Consider the following 9,089-nt stretch of genomic DNA (forward strand, 5'->3'; position numbering starts at 1 on the left):
GGAAAACAACTACCCAAGACTTTGCAAAAAGCACCATTTAATAACAATAAAAATAAAAACAGATACCCTACCTATAGACCAAATATATCATCTCAGAAGAGGTATGACACGTTTAGATCACCAGATATCAGGGTTAATAAACTTGTTTTTTTTCAGAGAATGGACAATTGGAAAGACAGGAAAGGGATTACAGGTGATGTAATTAGTAGACAGCCCATGGAATTTAAAAAGAAAGATAGACCATGTAAAAGAGGGAAAAGAGGAGGAAAAAAGACCAAAAATGAGAAAAGAGAAATAAACTCAATTACAGGTATTTTCAATATATCAGATCATAACCTGATTAAAGATGATATAAGATTATTATCATGTGGACTTTCTTTTGCTCCAAATATTGAACCAAAGCCTTTTGAATTATTTATAGATACCTATAAATGTGAGGAATTTAACATTAAAACGTCATTTTGCTAAAACTAAAAATGACCTGGCAGACATAGCAACATTAGATAATAGCAAATATACAAATTTAAAAAAGAAGTCTAATTTCTATTCTATGGAATCTAGGGGTAGCTATATAGATACCTTTGCTAGCCTTATAATAAAAGATTTTGAGGAAATGTGTAGTAAGAATCGGAGCAGATGGAATGGGTATGATTTCCGGTGGTTGGAATCTCGACAGTGGCTGTCTGACATGGGTGAAAATCCTGATCGTCCCTAAGGTAAGTATCGATTAACCTAATTCCCTCCCCTAACCCAAACCCTCCCTTAGGGGTGCCTAGCCCTAACCTTCCCCCCAGTGCCTAACCCTAATCCCCCCTTCCCCACCACCTAAGCCTAAATCCCCCGGGGGGTGCCTAACCCTAAGTCCCCCACGGGGGTGCCTAACCCTAACTCCACCTTCCCCTAGCCTAAACCTAACCTCCCAGGGGGGTGCCTAACCCTAAGTCCCCCAGGGGGTGCCTAACCCTAACCCTCCCTTCCCCTAGCCTAAACCTAACCTCCCGGGGGGGTGCCTAACCCTAAGTCCCCCCGAGAACCCTAAACCTAACCCTCCCAGTCCAGGAATGATGATGTTCGTCCATGTAAGATGACGTTTTGCCTCTTTCTGAGTTCCGTTTTTTTGGAGGGAAAAATCCGAACTCAACGTGCAAACTCGAACCTATCTGAGCCTGCACATCCCTAATATATACACATACTGGAACCACCTCCTATCTGGCCTCCCCAACTCCCATCTCTCTCCTCTCCAGTCTGCTCTCAATGCTGCTGCTCGCCTCATCTTCCTTTCCGAACACTTTATTTCTGCTTCCCCTCTCCTACAAGCCCTCCACTAGCTCCCCTTCCATTTCAGAACCCAAGGTAAGGTTCTCACACTCGCTTACAAAGCCCAGTAGCAAATTTACCGCTAGGCAAAATAGGCATCCGCTTAGGGCCTGGCAGGTCCCAGGGGGCCCGCCAACAGGTCTGTATTATTGAGGCCATTTTTGCTTATGCCTGGCTCGTTGGATATTTTCGGGCCCTGGCAGGCTGTCAGCGCATTGAGGCAGCTGCCGGCTCCAGTGCATGTCACTCTGTCTCCTCTCCTACTACTGTCTCCTCTCCTATTGCTCCTACTGCTGCATGTGATCAGTCATGTCACATGCACAGAGAGAGGAGCTGAGAGGCTCTCAGCTCCTCTCTCTGTGCATGTGAGGAGACAGAACGGTATTTGCTGGAGCAGGCACCCAGCAGCTGTAGAAGAAGGTGAGGTGAGGTGAGCTGACCTGGCCAGAGAGGATAGAAGATTTGAAGGTGAGGTGCACCTGCCACTATATTTACTGTTCACACTCACCAACAATAATCTGCTACGATCGGGGGTGGGGGTCAGCGGACTTGATGACTACGGAGGGGGGAGAAATCACACTCTGACTGGACTCGAGGACTACCGGCCTGCTGCAATCAAGTTGTGTCTGGGGTGCTGTTAAATAAAGAAGATCATCATCATAGTAGGGGGTATGTGCATCATGTTTTCAGCTGCACTCTACCATTAGTGCAAACATAAGGAGAGGTTCTGTAGTGAGGAACCCATAATCATGTGTGACCTGAGGCTACAGTATAATCAACAAACTATACTGAGCTGCTGTATACTTTGACTTTTAAATTAAATATAACAATGTTGATACATATCCATCTCATATCCATCTCATATCCATCTCATATCCATCTCATATCCACCTCATATCCATCTCATATCCACCTCATATCCACCTCATATCCATCTCATATCCATCTCATATCCATCTCATATCCACCTCATATCCATCTCATATCCATCTCATATCCATCTCATATCCACCTCATATCCACCTCATATCCACCTCATATCCATCTCATGTCCACCTCATATCCACCTCATATCCACCTCATATCCACCTCATATCCATCTCATATCCATCTCATATCCATCTCATATCCATCTCTCATCTAACATGATCTAATACACAGCAGTACTGAGCATTAGGTGACTTAATAACTGCTTATAGTGAATTTGCCTTACTGTCTAATGCTATCACCTCTGTACTGTAATATCCTGATAAAAGTCTGGCCTATATTCACATTATATTGCTAATAAATCAAGTAATTTTATTATGATCATTGCAGCAATTAATACACTTATACTTTATAATAGTCCATGGATGGCAAGTACTCCTACTGGAAATTTACTGTCAATAATTATGTTATTCAGAGTGTTAGCTCTGTGATACAGATTGCTATGAAAACACATACTTTCTGCCATTATCTATGCAGTTTCTTGACAGGGTGGGGGTGGGGAGCAGAAGGTAAAATGAACAATAATGTAAGGGAAATAAATCAGGAACAAAAAATATAGTGTTATGGTTGTTTGAGGATGGGGGGCCCCAAATCAGTGTTTGCTTAGGGCCCCATGAGGTCTAAATCCACCTCTGACAAAGCCTGACATGCATCTGACTGAGGAAGCGACAGTGAAACGCGCATCTCAGACCCGCGAATCCGGCTGTGTACAGGCGGGATTCGTCATGGCAGCATACTGACAGGCTCTTCTAGTGGCAGATTTTCTATACTACACACCGGCTCCCTGGAGGTGAGCGCTCAGGTACTTTTCATACTACAATTTCTTTAGCGCACTGAGTGGCTTTATATAACAGAGACAAGTTTGTGACCCTGCAATACCTTTAGGGCAACAGAGCTCCACTTGTCCTGTACTAGCCATAGTGCAGCTACACTCATACTCTTTCTTCCTATAACTGCATATGCGATCTGGGTTTCCCACCACTCACCACTACCTTTGGTATATGACTGGCAGCAGCACAGATCGCAAACCTATGCTGTGTTATTTCATTACGATAACTATTGTCTCTATGAGTACTCTCATTGGGGTGCGCCTATTAGAGGTTCCTGCAATGTTTACACCAGGACCTTCTTTTTAACGCAGTCCAACAGCAGATACTCATTGTACTTATTCCCTACCCTGGGAGTACCTTTATAGTACGCTCACATGCCATTCAATGGCTATACAATGGCATGCAGCAGCTGCTATTTTGTAAACTCCACATAAAGGAGTAGCTTTACTTTTTCCTATAACTTTACTGTCTACAAGTACCTGGGTGACATCACAGGCGACCTACGTGTGATCTGCCTCTCATTACAACCTGTGATTTACTTATATTCATTTTGATATTTGCAGGGTCAGCTATTATTTCATCTGACCCCCTTATCATTGTATTTCTCTGATTACTGTTCAGTGTTATTGTGCTGTGATATCTCACGTAACCTATATTGAATATTGTATGGTTATTATCACATTCTTTTCTAGAAGATTTCCTTGTATGCTTCTGCCGTAATTCTGATTAGCCATTGTGCTATAACGACATTATGAGGTCATTGAACTAGTATATGTTTTATATAGGTCTCAATATTGTATGAGACAGAGAATTATAGACCTATTTGTAATATTTCACTTAGCTTCACACAATTGTGATAAGTATTGTATTATATGTTGTCTTATGTTCTATGTATGTTCGTGTTCTGCTTGTGATAATTTATAGCTGTTATTCCAACAGTAATGCCAATAAGTAACAGGCTCAGACTTGTTTTGGGTATTTTAAAATATATCTAATAAAAGTTATTTTTTATATATTATTCTTATTATAACCTTTACATTCGAGTGCCCCCAACAAGAGAGTTTTCTTCTTCTTCCCCATACTACTTTATAATAGTCCATGGATGGCAAGTACTCCTACTGGAAATTTACTGTCAATAATTATGTTATTCAGAGTGTTAGCTCTGTGATACAGATTGCTATGAAAACACATACTTTCTGCCATTATCTATGCAGTTTCTTGACAGGGTGGGGGTGAGGAGCAGAAGGTAAAATGAACAATAATGTAAGGGAAATAAATCAGGAACAAAAAATATAGTGTTATGGTTGTTTGAGGATGGGGGGCCCCAAATCAGTGTTTGCTTAGGGCCCCATGAGGTCTAAATCCGCCTCTGACAAAGCCCTCACCCATTCCTCCCATATTTACATATCTGACCTCATCTCCCTTCAGTCTCCTGTCCGCCCTCTTCGTTCAACAAATGCACGCCGCCTCTCATGCCAACTGATTACTTCCTCCCACGCTCACCTCTAAGATTTTGCCCATGCTTCACCCTACCTTTGGAACTTTCTCCCTCTCTCTATCAGACTCTCCACCTCTCTACAATCCTTCAAACAGGCTCTCAAGACCGACTACCTTCCAGCTCTCATCCTAACATGCTGCTACATGCTTCCTCCCTGTCTACCCCATCTGTGTCACATCTGTTGTCTGTCCTTCCCCTTTAGAATGTAAGCTCTTATGAGCAGGGCCCTCTAACCTCTTGTACTTTTCCTTACTTTATTTTCATCTACTTCTTACTCCCCACTAGGGCACCTAACACTTGGTTGCTTTGCTCTTTTGCTTATGTGGGTGTTATGGTCGCTAATGTAACAATGTATATTATCCATGTCCTTGTCCTGCATTGTATTCTACTGTACTGTAAGTCACTGGTCACAGATTTGTTTATGTAATTTGTAATTTGCTGCGGAACACTTAAGGCACCATATAAATAAATAATAATAATAATAATAATAATAATTTTATTATATATTATGAAAAAGTAGCCAAATAATTACTTGATTAAAATTTATTTCAAAAAGTTACATTGCAAAAATGAATTGTACTTTAGAAGCGACTATCATAATCACAATTTATTTTAAATCCATAAAGTAGGTTTATATATACAGTACAGTATGTGATGCCACTTTGACGAATATCACTGACTGGATCCATGGGTTTTTGTGCATAATTAGAAACCTTCCTGTAATTGCAACATGAATGTTGTGTCTAGGGGCCCGATTCAGCAAGGATTGTATCTGCGATTACGCACGCAATCAGCCTATTGCTGCGTTCTTGGCATGTGTATGTATCGCATTGCGCGTGCGCAAACCAGCCACTGCAATTGAGATTGTGATCGCTGAGACAAAACAGACCCATCGCAGAGTGATTGACAGGAAGTGACCATTTGGGGGTGGTGATGGAGGGGTGGTCGGTGAAATACAGGCGTGCGAGTGCATTTGAACACCATTGCAGGGGCGTGCATAAATTAGGCACTGCGATGCCATACACAGCTTGGGCTTTCACTGCGTGCGATGAGGTTAGCAATTCCTGAGTAAGGTCAGAGGCTGCGATGGTTCTCGATGTTACCGATGGTTACGCAGTCTTGCTAAGCATTACAGATATGTGTAAGGTAAGGTGGGCATCCTTATGTAGTGCTGCGACGGCATAGCGATCACAGTGGATTAGCATATCTCTGCAGTGAGACTGCGTGCGTAATCGCTACTGTAATCGCAGTTACGATCCTTGCTGAATCAGACCCTAGATTCCATAAAACCCATCGACAACTAGAATCTTTAATCACAATGAAATGAACCTGATATTAAATCCACTCATGTAGAAGCCCATATACAGTATGTTATATGTACTGTATATGAAAGCTTCTATTCTAAATAACAGACTTGCTCACTTTTTTACATGGTGACAAATCTAAACTTCGGTTTAATAAATGGATCATTAGTGGAAAATGTGTTTCTGTGGTATACATGATCTTACTATCTTTTTTTCACATAGCTGTACTTTTCCAATTAAAGGGACCATATCTTGTCAATCCTCAAAGAAGACTACATCTTCATTTATGTAAATGGAATGCAATATGTGGTCTATACAATTAGATCAAACTGCGTATCTAGAAACACTAGCGACTTATAAAATTGAAAAATATATCACAGGGAATGACAGAATAGTCTTTTTCCATTAATTATCTTTTTTGATCCTATGTTTGCATGATTATTTATGTTTTAATGAGCTTTAAGGTATTAATTTATTCTGCATTTATTGAGTTATATTTATGTACAGTCATAAGTTGTGATTTTGTATTAGTTTTATGCTAATGAATTCAGCAGCCACTGCCTGGTTAGTTCTATAAATTGCTCTTAATCAACTGTATAACAAAACAACTGTTTGCCTTGATTGCCTATAGTTGGAGATTCTACTCCGAAACGCGTGGCAAAAGGGGCCACTTGGAACTTCTCTATTAATGTCAATACCTTGTATGTAAATTGCTTTACATAAAAGTGTTTCTTTCTCATAATTTGAGAAATAAGGAGTAGCTGTATATCATTCAATTGTCTTAATACTGTTATCCATAATAGTAAAGAAAATATTAATGCAAGGGTTATTTTTTCACAAATTTTAAATTTTTCAAAAAGTCACTGTGTTCTTTTTCAGGCTTTCACATCTCTTATCAAGATTGAACCCAAGGCACCAACAAAGCAAGACTGCAATGCTAGCCAAATCCTGCCAAATGCTCATTGTGAATGCCTTAATACCCAGAAAAGTCTTTTAAAACAAATGTTTTGTTTGAAACAGTAATTAAAGACATGAGAATCAACTTAGCAAAAATAGAACAATCGACCCAATATTATGGATCCACGGAGATTCTCCTGACTATACTGAAGAATAGGACAGTATCTTTTTGAAAAAACGACAGCAGAAGTACTGAATGCTCCTTGTTAAAATTCAGCACTCGCTCCTAAAGTAAATTAGTTATTATATTGCTGTACACACTGTAGCTCAATGGGTGTGGTACAAAATGTTGATGGTATAAAGGTCGACATTCAGAAGGTAAACTGGTTCTGACATGTTGACAGTAAAAAGGTCAACATGGTCATTATGTCAACCATCATTCTATCTACACGTATTTAAGTTGACAGGGTTAGATGGCTGACAGTCAAAAGGTCAACATTTACATGTTGACACTAAAATGTCGACACAGAGTTTTTTACTTATTTAAGCCTAACCTTAAACTTAAACCTAACCCAAACCTTATACCTAACCCTAAAAAAAAATGATAAAAACATGTGTCAATATTTTAGAGTCGACATGTTATATGTCAACATTTTGACTGTGTCAAGCATTTAACCCTGTCAACCTAAACACATATCAACTGAAAGATGACCATGTTGACCTCTTTTACTGTCGACATTCAGAATGAGTTGACCTTTTGGTGACAACCTTTTGAATGTCGACCTTTTATTATTGTCAACCAATCGACCAATATCCAGCTCAAAGACCTTAATAACATGGGTGTTTTTTTAAGCTACAAGCACTGTCCAATTTTACATAACAATGTTATAGACTTATGCAAGAAATATCTGCCTTTAAATGAAAGACCATTATGGTACCGAGGGCTACATTAAGATTTTGCATTTGGGATGTAAATGGATATTGATATATTTTTTTCTTTTAAGTCTTGCTTGAACATCTGCTATCATACCTTTGCTGCAAATAGACTCACTTTACATCTGCTGATTTGTAACTTCTCTATGAAATAATCCCCCGGCACTGCTTCTCTCAAACTTTTGGAACTAAAAAGGCTACTTCTGATCTGTAGTCATTTTATGCCATTGTTGTCACTGACATTTCCCAATTTAACTCACAGATTCACTATTAAATGGGAACATCATTGTACATGACAAACTGCTGAACAAGACAAGGAAATTATAGACTGTTGTAGAGTGCTCCTTTATTTGAGGGTAGCAGTAATTATTGAAACTATTTTATGAACTTCAAAAAGTCCACAAGGTAGAAATAGTCTGTCTCAGATGCAAATGATTGAACTATACATGATTAAAGGCTACATCAATTTTATTTATTGGTATGAACTCAAGCTAAGCTGTTCTTTTAAAAGAACATCATTTAAATGTTATCTGTTGGAAAAATACCTCCCAAGCCCTGCTCATTCCCACCAACTAGCATAACCATCAAGCTTCTATATCCAAGGGCCCATGGTCCTGGGGTGTAATCAGCATCCCTAGTCAGGAAGCCAGCTGTCAAAATCCTGATGCAGGAATCCTGACAGAAGTCTACATGCCGGCTACAGAATCCTGACCGCTGACATCCCGATGGTGAGAATTAGGGTTAGGTTAGGGTTAGGGATTGGGGTTAAGCACTACGGGAAGGGTTAGGGATAGGCTGCAGGAGGGAAGGATTAGGTTTAGGCTGTGGGTGGTAAGGGTTAGGGTTAGGTTGCGGGGGGAGGCCTATGGTTGGGCTGCGGGAAATGGGTTAGGAGATTAACAAATTCTGTTAGGATTCTGACTGTCAGGATGCCGCTGTCTGTATTCTGACCATCAGCATCCTGACAGCCGGGATCACGTACTCCACTCCATGGTTCCTACTCACCTTACTAAACTGTCATGGTTGGTTAACAATCAGTAGTAACAACAGATGTGTCCTTATGTACTTATCGGTGACATGCAGTGAGGTGAATGGCTAGGGAGGCACTGGCTAGTATCAGAGCATGATTTATAGATACATATATGAACCCGAGAGGTCATGTGGGCATTATACACAGGTGTAGCAGTATAAAGTGCTGGAAATTTGGTGTGTTTTGATCAGGGATGTGCTGAAAAGGTAGACAGGGGAGGCAGTGCCTCACATGCCATACACTTTGTACTCCAGAGTTTTGACTTTAAAAATTATTAGAATATTAGATATTTA

This window comes from Taudactylus pleione, unplaced genomic scaffold (assembly GCF_031769625.1).
Source record: "Taudactylus pleione unplaced genomic scaffold, aTauple2 ptg000437l, whole genome shotgun sequence".
In the NCBI taxonomy this organism is placed as follows: Eukaryota; Metazoa; Chordata; class Amphibia; order Anura; family Myobatrachidae; genus Taudactylus; species Taudactylus pleione.